The sequence below is a fragment of the Ornithorhynchus anatinus genome, chromosome 2, assembly GCF_004115215.2.
Source record: "Ornithorhynchus anatinus isolate Pmale09 chromosome 2, mOrnAna1.pri.v4, whole genome shotgun sequence".
Taxonomy (NCBI): domain Eukaryota; kingdom Metazoa; phylum Chordata; class Mammalia; order Monotremata; family Ornithorhynchidae; genus Ornithorhynchus; species Ornithorhynchus anatinus.
Window position 1 is genome coordinate 166014323 of NC_041729.1, and position 12898 is coordinate 166027220.

The 12898-nt window shown below is 51.3% G+C and overlaps 1 protein-coding gene across 5 annotated transcripts in view; it reads left to right on the top strand.

Annotated features, from left to right (window-relative positions):
- Positions 1-5975: 5975 nt before the first annotated feature.
- The window catches only part of ABCC9 (ATP binding cassette subfamily C member 9), a 203996-nt gene continuing 197073 nt past the window's right edge, over positions 5976-12898 (top strand). For 4 of the 5 annotated variants that reach the window (XM_029058306.2, XM_029058304.1, XM_029058303.2 and 1 more), the window contains exon 1: positions 5976-6056. The gene's annotated coding sequence lies outside the window, so the exon portion shown is untranslated. The remainder of the gene's footprint in view (positions 6057-12898) is intronic. The other variant, XM_029058302.2, reaches the window with a different exon arrangement.

The following is a 12898-nucleotide window of genomic DNA, read 5'->3' on the forward strand; positions in this document are numbered from 1 at the left end:
GCGGTGGTCGCCCAAGGTCACCCAGCAGACAAGTGGAGAAGCAGCATGGCTTAGTGGAAGTCAGAAGGTCTTGGGTTCTAATCCCAGCTCCACCACCTGTGTGCTGGGTGGCCTTGGGCAAGTCGCTTCACTTCTCTGGGCCTCAGTTCCCTCATCTGTAAAATATGGGGACCCAAGTGGGACAGGGACCGTGTCCAACCCGATTTGCTTGTAACCACCTCAGCGCCTAGTACAGTGCCTGGCACATGGAAAGCGCTTAACAAATACCATAATTATCGTAATAACAAGTGGCAGAGCCGGGATTAGAATCAGGAACTTCTGGCATCCCAAGCCGGTGCCCTATCCACTACACCACGCTTTTTCCTCATATTCTCATTTATTGAGCACCCGGTTGGGGGACTGTGTTGAGCGCTTGGGAGAACACATCCACGGTAAAAGATCATTTCTCCCCTCGCAGAACTAATAATCTAAACATGTCTGTGTCTGGATGTCAGGTCTTTGAGCCGTATCCTCGGAGGAGGGCTCTTTTCTCCTTTTATTAATGGAGGAAATGAAAACTCCTCTCTTGGTGCTGAATAAAAATGCCAGTCTTGAACAGCAGGAGGGGAGCAAACACTTCACTAAGGAAAGAGCCGAAGAGGGAGGGGTTGGTTGCTGTTCACAGACTCAGCCAAGAAGCTATTCAGGGTCCAGCCAGCCTGATTTATCATCCCTCCCCTTCCCTCCTCCTTCTCATCTTTCCTCTCCCCCTCTTCCTCCTCATCTTTCCCCTACCCCCCCCTTCCTCTTTCATCTCCTCCTCCTCTTCCTCCTCCTCCTCCTCAGTCGACCGATCGATCACATTTGAGTGCTGACTGTGTGCAGAGCACTGTCCTGCTTCTCCTCGTTCAATCGTTCAGCTGTATTTATGGAGCGCTTACCGAGTGCGGAGCGCTGTACTAAGCGCTTGGGAGAGGACAGTGCAGCCATAAAAAACACATTCCCTGCCCACAGTGAGCTGACGGTGTAGAGGTAGGGACAGATATCAACAGAAATAAATAAATTATAAGATATGGACAGGAGCGGTGCGGGGCCCGGAGGGGGGATGGAGAAAGGGAGAGAGTCGGGGGGACGCGGAAGGGAGGGGGAGAAGGGGAGAGGAGGGCGCAGTCCGGGAAGGCTTCTTGGAGGAGGAGGGCCCTCGGTAAGGCTCTGAAGAGGGGGGAGAGGAATCGTCTGGGGGATTTGAGGCAGGAGGGCCTTCCGGGCCGGAGGCGGGACGTGGGTGAGGGGTCGGCGGTGGCATAGACGAGATGGAGGCCCAGGGAGGAGGTTGGCATGAGAGGAGCCGAGTGTGCGGGCTGGGACGGAGAAGGAGAGAAGGAAGGGGAGGGAGGAGGGGGCCAGGGGGCGTGACCTTGGAGGGGTCATTAACCCAAATGCTTAGTCCAGTGCTCTGCACACGGTAAGCGCTCAATAAATACTACTGAATGAATTGAACTTCTCTGGGCCGCAGCAACCTCACCTGTAGAATGAGGATTAGGACCGTGAGCCCCATGAATGTCCAAACTGAAATCATGAAATGTTTGGAATGTCCAAACTGTCCTCCTCCTCAATCAATCGATCGATCAATCATATTTGAGTGCAACAATAAAAAACACATTCCCTGCCCACAATGAGCCGACAGTGTAGAGGTGGGGACAGATATTAACAGAAATAAATAAATTTTGCGGCCCAGAGGAGTTTAATTCATTCGATAGTATCTATTGAGCACTTACTGTGGGCAGAGCACTGTACTAAGCATTTGGGTTAATGGCCCCTCCCAGGTCACGCAGAAGACAAGTGACGGGACCCGGAATTAGAACCCAGGTCTTCTGACGCCTTTCAAGCCGATGGTGACGACTTTTCTGTTTGACGCCGAGGTGGATGGGCAACCCCCGGAGGTTCTTGAAGAGCGGCGAGACGTGGACTGAACGTTTCTGTAGAAAGATGATGCCGGCGGCAGAGTGAAGTCTGGCCTGGAGTGGGGAGAGGCAGGAGGCGGGGAGGTCAGCGAGGAGGCCGTTGCCGTCATCCAGGCGGGAGAGAAGTGACTGTATTAACGTGGTGGGAGTTCGGATGGAGAGGTAGAAACGTTTCCTGCCCCCAAGGAGTTGACGGTCTAAACATTTCTCAATCCATCGATCCTATTTCTTTATTTTTAATAATATTGTTAAGGGCTGACGGTGTCCAGGCACTGCACGGATCGCTGGGTTCGATACGAGCTAGTCGGTTTTGGACATTCCAAACATTTCATGATTTCACTTTGGGACATTCATGGGGCTCACGGTCCTAATCCTCATTTTACAGGTGAGGTTGCTGCGGCCCAGAGAAGTTTAATTCATTCAGTCGTATTTATTGAGCGCTTACTGTGTGCAGAGCACTGGACTAAGGTTAATGACCCCTCCGAGGTCACGCAGAAGACAAGTGGGATTAGAACCCAGGTCTTCTGACTCCCAGGCCTGTGCTCTTACCACTGGGCCGCAAGCATTTACTTGTGTGCTGAGCGCGGTCCAGAAAGTGCAACGTAACAGTGTTGGTAGACACGTTCCCTGCCCACAAAAATTGTTTAAAGTATACATTCAGATGAATGTATACTTCCTGAATACGTACGTACCCGCTGTGAGCGCTTAGAATAGTGCTTGGCACATAGTAAGCGCTTAACAAGTACCGTCGTTATTATTCACCTGATCGGAGACATAGAGACAGTGCCCAGCGCTTAGAACAGTGCTTTGTACGTAGTAAGCGCTTAACAGATGCCATCATTATTATTATTAGAGACACAGGGAGAGAGGGATGAAGGAAGAGGGAAGGAGTTTGAGATTGAAAAAGGCAGAGCGATACCTCATAGTTGAGTCACGTCACTTTCAAATAACTTTTCCAGGCTTCTGTATGTTCAATCCCGACAGATTTTTTTAAAAAAGCACTTGTGTATATTTGTACATATTTATTACTCTTTTTTATTAATGATCTATAATTCTACGTATCTGTTTTGGCGCTACTGATGCCTGTCTCCTTGTTTTGTTTTGTTGTCTCTCTCCCCCTTCTAATTAATAATAATAATAATAATAATAATGTTGGCTCATTGTTTGTTACTACGTGCAGAGCACCGTTTTAATCGCTGGGGAGGATACAAGGTGATCAGGTTGTCCCACGCGGGGCTCCCAGTCTTCATCCCCATTTTCCAGATGAGGTCACTGAGGCCCAGAGAAGTGAAGTGACTCGCCCAAAGTCACCCAGCTGACAAGCGGCGGAGCCGGGATTCGAACCCATGATGTCTGACTCCCCAGCCCGTGCTCTTTCTACTGAGCCACGCTGCTTCTAGACCTGGTTGGGTGGGGATTGTCTCTATCTGTTGCCGAATTGTATTTTCCAAGTGCCTGATACAGTGCTCTGCACACCGTAAGCGCTCAATAAATACCATTGAATGAATGAATGAAAAAAGACAATCAATCCGTGGTATTTGTCGAGCGCTTATTCTGCTCAGAGCATTTTACTAAGCGCTTCGAAGAGTACGGTGCAACGTGACTTAGTGGATAGAGCCCCGGCCTGGCAGCTTGTATTGACTCCAGCGCTTAAGACTCTAATACAGTGCGGGGAAAATACCATAAAAAATTACAATAGAGTTGATTGGCAAGTGGGGAGAGCACTGTACTAAGCGCTGGGGAAAGTGCAATTATTTTTCTTTAAAGCCATCCATCCCCCGGCCCCCTCCTCCCTCCCCTCCCTTCTCCGTCCCGGCCCGCACACTCCGCTCCTCTCATGCCAACCTTCTCCCCGGGCCTCCAGCTCGCCCGTCCCGCCGCCACCTGGAATTCTGTACAGGCCCGGAATCCGGTGGGCGCTCAGTATGCCAGCTGGCCCGTGACCCCCGGCCCGGAATGCCCTCCGTCCTCAAATCCCACAGACAATTCCCCTCCCCTCCCTTCAAGACCTTACTGAGCACCCCCCTCTTCCCAGAGGCCTTCCCTGACTAAGCCCCAAGTCGCCCCCGCCCACCTCCGTCCCCACTCAGCTCTTCCCCACCCCCACCAAGGAGTGGAGCAGCGCGACTCAGTGGAAAGAGCCCGGGCTTGGGAGTCAGAGGTCATGGGTTCGAATTCCGACTCCTCCGCTTGCCAGCTGTGTGACTGTGGGCAAGTCGCTTCACTTCTCTGGGCCTCAGGGACCTCATCTGTAAAATGGGGATGAAGACTGGGAGCCTCACGTGGGACAACCTGATGACCCTGGATCTCCCCCAGCGCTTAGAACAGTGCTCTGCACAGAGTAAGCGCTTAACAAATACCAACATTATTATTATTATCATTCTCTGGGCCTCAGTGACCTCATCTGGAAAACGGGGATGAGGCCGGTGAGCCCCACGTCGGACAGGGATGGTGTGCAACCCCATTTGCTCGAATCCGCCCCAGCGCTTAATAGAGTGCGTGGCACAAAGCAAGCGCTTAACAAATGCCATTATTATTATTATTAGAAAAGCAGCTTGGTTCAGTGGAAAGAGCCGGGGCTGGGGAGTCAGAGGTCTTGGGTTCGGATCCCAGCTCCGCCACTTGTCAGCTGGGTGGCTGTGGGCAAGTCGCTTCACTTCTCTGGGCCTCAGTCACCTCATCTGTCAAATGGGGATGAAGACTGTGAGTCCCATGTGGGACATCCTGATGACCCTGTATCTCCCCCAGCGCTTAGCACAGTGCTCTGCACATAGTAAGTGCTTAACAAATACCAACCTTCTTCTTATTATTAACGATGCAGCATGGTGGAGCGGCCCGGGAGTCAGAAGCTCATGGGTTCTAATCCCGGCTCTGCCACTCGTCTGCTGGGTGGCCTCGGGCAAGTCAGTTCACTTCCCGCCTCAGTTTCCTCATCTGTCAAATGGGGATGAAGACCGTGAGCTCCAGGTGGGATCGCGTCCAACCCGATTTGCCGGGATCCACCCCAGCGCCTGGTTGTCCATTCCAAGCGCCGAGTCCAGTGCTCTGCACACAGTAGGCGCTCGATCAATACGATTGAACGAACGGACGAACGAATGCGCCGCCTGGCACGCAGGGAGCGCTTACCAAATATCACGATGACGACGATTCATTCGTGCATTCAGTCGTATTGATCGAGCGCTTACAGCGTGCAGAGCACTGTGCTCAGCGCTCGGAAAGTACCCCTCTCCCCTCTGGGTCTCCTCCCACTTGGGATTGCCTCAATCCCGGGAGATTCCCTCTCTTTCTTTCTTTCTTTCTTTCTTTCTTTCTTTCTTTCTTTCTTTCTTTCTTTCTTTCTTTCTTTCTTTCTTTCTTTCTTTCTTTCTTTCTCTCTTTCTTTCTCTCTTTCTTTCTCTCTTTCTTTCTCTCTTTCTTTCTCTCTTTCTTTCTCTCTTTCTTTCTCTCTTTCTTTCTCTCTTTCTTTCTCTCTTTCTTTCTCTCTTTCTTTCTCTCTTTCTTTCTCTCTTTCTTTCTCTCTTTTTTCCTATCTTTCTCTCTTTCTCTCTCTCTCTCTCTCTCTCTCTCTCTCTCTCTCTCTCTCTCCTTCTCTCCTTCTTTTCTTTCTTTTCTTTCTTTCTTTCATTCACTGAGCGCTCACTATGTGCAGAGCACTGTACTAAGCGCTTGGAATGGACAAATCGGCCACAGATACAGTCTCTGCCCTTTGACGGGCTCACGGTCTAATCGGGAGAGACATCGTGCCCCTCTTTCCCGATTCCCGCTTCATTCGATCGTATTTATCGATCGCCATCGACGATCCGATCGTCTTTATCGAGCGCCTATTACGTGCCGACCGCTTGGGATGGACGCTTGGGGAGGTGGGGGGAATGGGGGAAGGAGGGAGGGGAGGGAAGGAGAGAGGGCCGGATGGAGGAGGGGGGAGGGGGGTCCTGGCTTGTGCAACCCGAAACTGGAGAGGAGGAGGCGGGAGGAGGAGGCGGCGGCGACGGCAGCTGCTGGGCTCCCGGCGTCCTAAAAATAGCCCGGCCCCGGGGCCGTCCAGCACGCACCGGCCGGACTCTGCGGCCCGCCCGGACCCCCCAGGCCCCGCACCCCGAAACCACGGCCCAGGTAAAGAAAGACGAGAAGGGAACGGGCCCCTGCCCCTGCCCCTGCCCCTGCCCCTGCCCCTGCCCCTGCCCCTGCCCCTGCCCGGGCCGGTCCTGTACTGGCCGCTCCCGGCCGGCTCCGTCTCCCTGCCCCCTCGAATCCAGATCCCCCCAAGATCCCTCCCACCCGCAGGCGTCGAGGCCAGGGGACGGGGGTCCGCCCAGGGGGCGAAGGCCGGGGGGGGGGCGGGGAGGAGGTGCTAGAGGGGCGGGGAGGGGGTCCCAGCTCTTCTCCAGAGATCTCTCCCCACCTCGACCCCGGCGGTCTCCCCTCCAGCTCTTCTCCAGAGATCTCCCCTCCATCTCTATTCCGGAGATCTCCCCCCAGCTCTTCTCCCGAGATCTCGCCCCATCTCTTCTCCGGTGATCTCTCCCCAGCTCTTCTCCAGAGATCTCCCCTCCACCTCTATTCCAGAGATCTCTTCCCATCTCTTCTCCGGTGATCTCTCCCCAGCTCTTCTCCAGCGGTCTCCCCTCCATCTCTATTCCAGAGATCTCTCCCAGGTCTTCTCCAGAGATCTCTCCCCACCTCGTCTCCGGCCATTTCCCCTCCATCTCTATCCAGAGATCTCCCCCCAGCTCTTCTCCAGCGATCTCCCCTCCCCCTCTATTCCAGAGATCTCTCCCCATCTCTTCTCCCGAGATCTCTCCCCAGCTCTTCTCCAGCGATCTCTCCCCATCTCTTCTCCAGCGATATCTCCCCAGCTCTTCTCCAGAGATCTCTCCCCATCTCTTCTCCGGGGATCTCCCCTCCATCTCTATTGTAATAATAATGATGGCATTCATTACGCACTTACTATGTGCGAAGCACTGTTCTAAACGCGGGAGAGGATACGAGGTGATGAGGTTGTCCCCCGGGGGGCTCACAGTCTTCCCGCCCATTTGACAGATGAGGTCACTGAGGCCCAGAGAAGTGAAGTGATTTGCCCAAAGTCACCCAGCAGACAAGGGGCAGAGCCGGGATTCGAACCCATGACCTCTGACTCCCAAGCCCGGCCTCTTTCCACTGAGCCGCTCTGCTTCTATTGTAAAGACCTCTCCCCAGCTCTTCTCCAGAGGTCTCTCCCCATCTCTTCTCCAGAGATCTCTCCCCATCTCTCCTCCGGCGATCTCCTCTCCATCTGTATTCCAGAGATCTCGCCCATCTCTTCTCCAGAGATCTCCACCCCCTTTCTCCAGCGATCTCCCCATCTCTTCGCCAGAGATCTCCCCCATCTCTTCCCCAGGGATCTCCCCCATCCCTTCTCCAGCGATCTCCCCCCACCTCTTCTCCAGAGATCTCCCGCCCCCTCAATCTCTTGTGAGCTCGTGGGCAGGGAATGTTTATTTTTTGGATTGTCCTCCCCCAAGCGCTTAGTACAGTGTTCTGCCCACAGTAAGAGCTTAATGAATACAACTGAATGAAGGAAGGAAGGAAGGAAGGAATCTCTTCTCCAGCGATCTCAGTGTGACTTAGTGGAAAGAGCCCGGGCTTGGGAGTCAGAGGTCGTGGGTTCTAATCCCGGCTCTGCCACAAGTCAGCTGTGTGACTTTGGGCAAGTCACTTTACTTCTCTGGGCCTCAGTTACCTTCTCTGGAAAACGGGGATGTAGACTGTGAGCCCCACGTGGGACAACCTGATCACCTTGTATCTCCCCCAGCGCTTAGAACGGTGCTTGGCACATAGTAAGCGCTTAACAAATACCGTCATCATCATTATTATTATCTCTCCCCATCTCTTCTCCAGAGATCTTCTCCAGAGATCTCTCCCCCCTACCCCCATCTTTTGTGAGCTCACTGTGAGCAGGGAGTGTGACAGTTTATTATTGTATTGGACTCTCCCAAGCGTTTAGTACAGAGCTCTGCACACGGTAAGGACTTAATAAATACGATTGAATGAATGAATCTCTTCTCCAGAGATCTCCCCATCTCTTCTCCAGAGATCCCCCCCCCCCAATCTCTTGTGAGCTCGTTGTAGGCGGGGATTGTCACTGTTTATTTTCGGATTGTACCTTCCCCAGCGCTTAGTACAGTGCTCTGCACCCAGTAAGCGCTTACTTAGTGACAAGAGCCCGGGCGTGGGAGTCAGAGGACGTGGGTTCTAATCCCGGCTCCCTCACTTGTCTGCTGTATGACCTCGGGCAAGCCACTTCACTTCTCTGGGCCTCAGTTCCCTCATCTGTAAAATGAGGATGAATAATAATAATAATAATAATAATAATGTTGGTATTTGTTAAGCGCTTACTATGTGCCGAGCACTGTTCTAAGCGCTGGGGTAAACACAGGGGAATCAGGTTGTCCCACGTGGGGCTCACAGTCTTAATCCCCATTTTACAGATGAGGGAACTGAGGCACAGAGAAGTTAAGTGACTTGCCCAGAGTCACACAGCTGACAAGTGGCAGAGCTGGGATTTGAACTCATGAGCCCTGACTCCAAAGCCCGTGCTCTTTCCACTGCGCCACGCTGCTCCTCCTAGGAAGGAGGCTGTGAAGGCTGTGAGCCCCACGTGGGACAACCTGATGACCTTGAATCTCCACCAGAGCTTAGAACAGTGCTTGGCACATAATGAGCTCTTAACAAATACCATCATTATTATTATTATTATTATCATTGTTATTAATAATATACACAGCTGAATGAATGAATCCCTTCTCCAACGATCTCCCCCATCTCTTCTCCAACAATCTAACCCATCTCTTCTCCAGCGAACTCCCCCAACTCTTCTCCAGCGATCTCCCCCAACTCTTCTCCAGAGATCTCCCCATCTCTTCTTCAGAGATCTCCCCCATCTCTTCTCCAGCAATCTCCCCCAACTCTTCTCCAGAGATCTCCCTCATCTCTTCTTTAGGGATATCCATCTCTTCTCCAGCGATTTCCCCCATCTTTTCTCCAGAGATCTCCCTGACTCTTCTCCAGAGATCGCCCCCATCTCTTCTTCAGGAAATTTTCCCGTCTCTTCTCCAGTGATCTCCCCCATCTCTTCTCCAGGGAATTTTACCATCTCTTCTCCAGAGATCTCCCCATCTCTTCTCCAGAGATCTCCCCCATCTCTTCTCCAGAGATCTTCCCCATCTCTTTTCCAACGAGAGAAGAAGGAGCACAGCGCTAAATCCGGTAACCCCGCAGCACAAAGGAAGGCGGGCCCGACCGCCATCCCCGGGGCTGCATCGAGATTCAAACCGTGACCCCCTCCTTTTCTTTCCCATTCCTCCTTCCCTTTCCAGCTTCAGTTTCTTTTTTCATTCTCCACCTCTCCACTTTATTCTTTTATTTCCTTATTTATTTATAATAATCTCCATCCCCCCACTTTGTCCAGCCAGATTTGCTTGTATCTATCTCAGTGCTTGATACAGTGCCTGGCACATGGTAAGAGCTTAACAAGTGGCTCTGCCACTTATCAGTTGTGTGACTTTGGGCAAGTCGCTCGACTTCTCTGGGCCTCAGTGACCTCATCTGGAAAATGGGGATGATGACTATGAGCCCCACTTGGGACAACCTGTTTACTCTGGATTTATCCCAATGCTTAGAACGATGCTTGGCACATAGTAAACACTTAACAAATACCATCATCATTATTATTAAATACTATACTTATTGTTTTTATTATTCATTCGTTCATTCAATAGTATTCATTGAGCGCTTACTATGTGCAGAGCACTGTACTAAGCGCTTGGAATGGACAATTCGGCAACAGGTAGAGACAATCCCTGCCCATTGATGGGCTTACAGTCTAATTATTAGACTGTAAGCTTGTTGCAGACAGGGAACGTGTCGATTTATTATCGTTGTAGTATTGTACTCTCCTGTGCTCTCTAGAGCACACGCCTGGGAGTCAGAAGGTCACGGGTTCTAATCCCGGCTCTGCCACTTGTCTGCTGGATGACCTTGGGCGAGTCGCTTCACTTCTCTGGGCCTCAGTTTCCTCATCTGGAAAATGGGGATTGAGACTGTGAGCCTCACACGGGATAGGGACTATGACCAGACCGATTTGCTGCTATCCACCCCAGCGCTTAGTACAGTGCCTGGCACGTAGTAAGCGCTTAACACACACCACAATTATTATTATTAGTTCAGTGCCTTGCACACAGTAAGAGCTCAATAAATGAGATTGAACTGAATCGAACCTGCCCTCTCCAGCTTCCCGCTCCAGCTTCCCGCTCCAGCTTCCCTCTCCTGCTTCCCTCTCCAGCTTCCCGCTCCAGCTTCCCATTCCCGCTTCTCTCTCCAGCTTCCCGTTCCTGCTTCCCACGCTTCCCCGGCTTCTACGCACTTTGCAGGAGCCTAAAGCCAGCAGTTCGGGCCCTGGGCCGGACGTGCAAGCTCAAAGCCGGGGCAGGGAGGAGAGCTGGGGGAATGTAAACTCCTCCTTTTCGGGAAGGCCCAGAGCCTGCAAGTTACGAGAGAATCCAAAAGGAATTTCTTATTTCAGACATAGCTTGACCGGATGAAAATCGACAGTATCCGTCTCCCTCTGATAATCCTCGCCTTATTCCTTTAGCGCTGATTTCATGCCCAGCAGCGTGCTGGGGTTGATACGATTTAATGGGGCTCACGATCTAATGGGAGGGAGAAGTGGTATTGAATCACGATTCTACCAAAGAGGAAATTGAGGGGCAGAGAAGTTAATTAATTGTGGTATCTGTTAAGCGCTAACTATGTGTCAGGCACTGTACTAAGCGCTGGGGTGGATATGAGTAAATCGGGTTGGCCCCGGTCCCTGTCCCACGTGGGACCCGCGGTCTCCAAAGCCCTGGCTTTGGAGTCAGGGCTCATGAGTTCGAATCCCAGCTCTGCCACTCGTCAGCTGTGTGACTGTGGGCGAGTCACTTAACTTCTCTGTGCCTCAGTTCCCTCATCTGTAAAATGGGGATGAAGACTGTGAGCCCCACGTGGGACAACCTGATTCCCCTGTGTTTACCCCAGCGCTTAGAACAGTGCTCTGCACATAGTAAGCGCTTAACAAATACCAACATTATCTTAATCCCCATTTTACAGCTGAGAGAACTGAGGCATGGAGGAGTTAAAGTGACTGGCCCAAGGTCACACAGCAGCGAGAGGTGGGGGTAGGATTAGAACCCAGTTCCTCTGACTTCCGGTCCTCTGTTCTTTTCCTACTTCTCAAGATTAAAAACCCCTCATGCCCTTGCTCTTTACCCTTGAAAATCCTGCTCTTTTAAGGTCGTTTTGAAATCCAACATTCTTGAACCTGACAATTTCCTGAAACTACACCCCCCCCCCGCCCCAGCCCCAGACTGTGAGCTCTTTGGGGGCAGGGAATGTCACTGTTTATTAATAATAATAATAATAATAATAATGTTGGTATTTGTTAAGCACTCACTATGTGTCAAGCACTATTCTAGGCACTGGGGTAGATACAAGTTTAGTCCCAGCTCTGCCACTTGTCGGCTGTGTGACTGTGGGCAAGTCACTTCACTTCTCGGTGCCTCAGTTCCCTCATCTGGAAAATGGGGATGAAGACCGTGAGCCCCACGTGGGACAACCTGATTCCCCTATGTCTACCCCAGCGCTTAGAACAGTGCTCGGCACATAGTAAGCGCTTAACAAATACCAACATTATTATTATTAGGTTGGGGTTCACAGTCTTAATCCCCATTTTATAGATGAGGGAACTGAGGCACCGAGAAGGAAGTGACTTGCCCAAGGTCACACAGGCAACAAGTGGCAGAGCTGGGATTAGAACCCACGACCTCTGACTCCCCAACCCTTTCCACTAAGCCACCCTGCTACTGTTGTATTGGATTATCCAAGCGCTTAGTACAGTGCTCTGCACACAGTAAGCACTTAATAAATGTGATTGAGCGAATGAATGCAATATGACAATAAACAGACACATTCTCTGCCCACAATGAGTTTATAATAATAATAAAAAAATAGTAAAGGTATATATTAAGTGCTTATTATGTGCCAAGCACTGTTCTAAGTCCTGGGGAAGATACACAGTCATCAGGTTGTCCCCAGTGGGACTCAGTCTTAATCCCCATTTTACAAGTGAAGTAACTGAGGCACAGAGAAGTTGAGTGGCTTGCCCAAGGTCACCCGGCTGACAAGTGGTGGAGCCGGGATCAGAATCCACAACTTCTGACTCCCAAGCCCGGGATCTTTCCACTGAGCCCCGCTGCTTATAGATCCGAGGGCATAGATTCATTCATTCAATGGTATTTATTGAACGCTTACTGTGTGCAGAGCAGTGTACTAAGCGCTTGGAATGGACAATTCGGCCACAGATAGAGACAATCCCTGCCCAGTGATGGGCTCACAGTCTAGATGACCCAGAAGAGAGAGTGTAGAGGTGAAATGAAGACGTAGTCAGGGACGGCCTCTTGGAGGAGAAGTCATTTCGTTCATTCATTCATTCATTCATTCAATAGTATTTATTGAGCGCTTACTGTGTGCAGAGCACTGTACTAAGCACTTGGGAAGTAGAATTCGGCAACAGGTAGAGACAATCCCTCCCCAACAACGGGCTCACAGTCTAGAAGGGGGGAGACAGACAACAAAACAAAACAAGGAGACAGACATCGATAGCATCAAAATAGATAAATAGAATTATAGTATTATTTCAGTAAGGCTTGGAAGATCCGGAGATTGGCGATCCATTTTATACAGAGCAATGCGGCCTAGTGGAAAGAACACAGATCTGGGAGTCGGAGGACCTGGGCTCTAATCGCTGCTAGCCACCTGTATGATGTGTGACCTCGGGCAAGTCACTTACCTTCTCTGGGCCTCGGTTTCCTCATCTGCCGAAAGGGGATTCAATACCTCTTTCTCCCTCCAACTTGAACGGTGACCCCTCTGTGGGACCT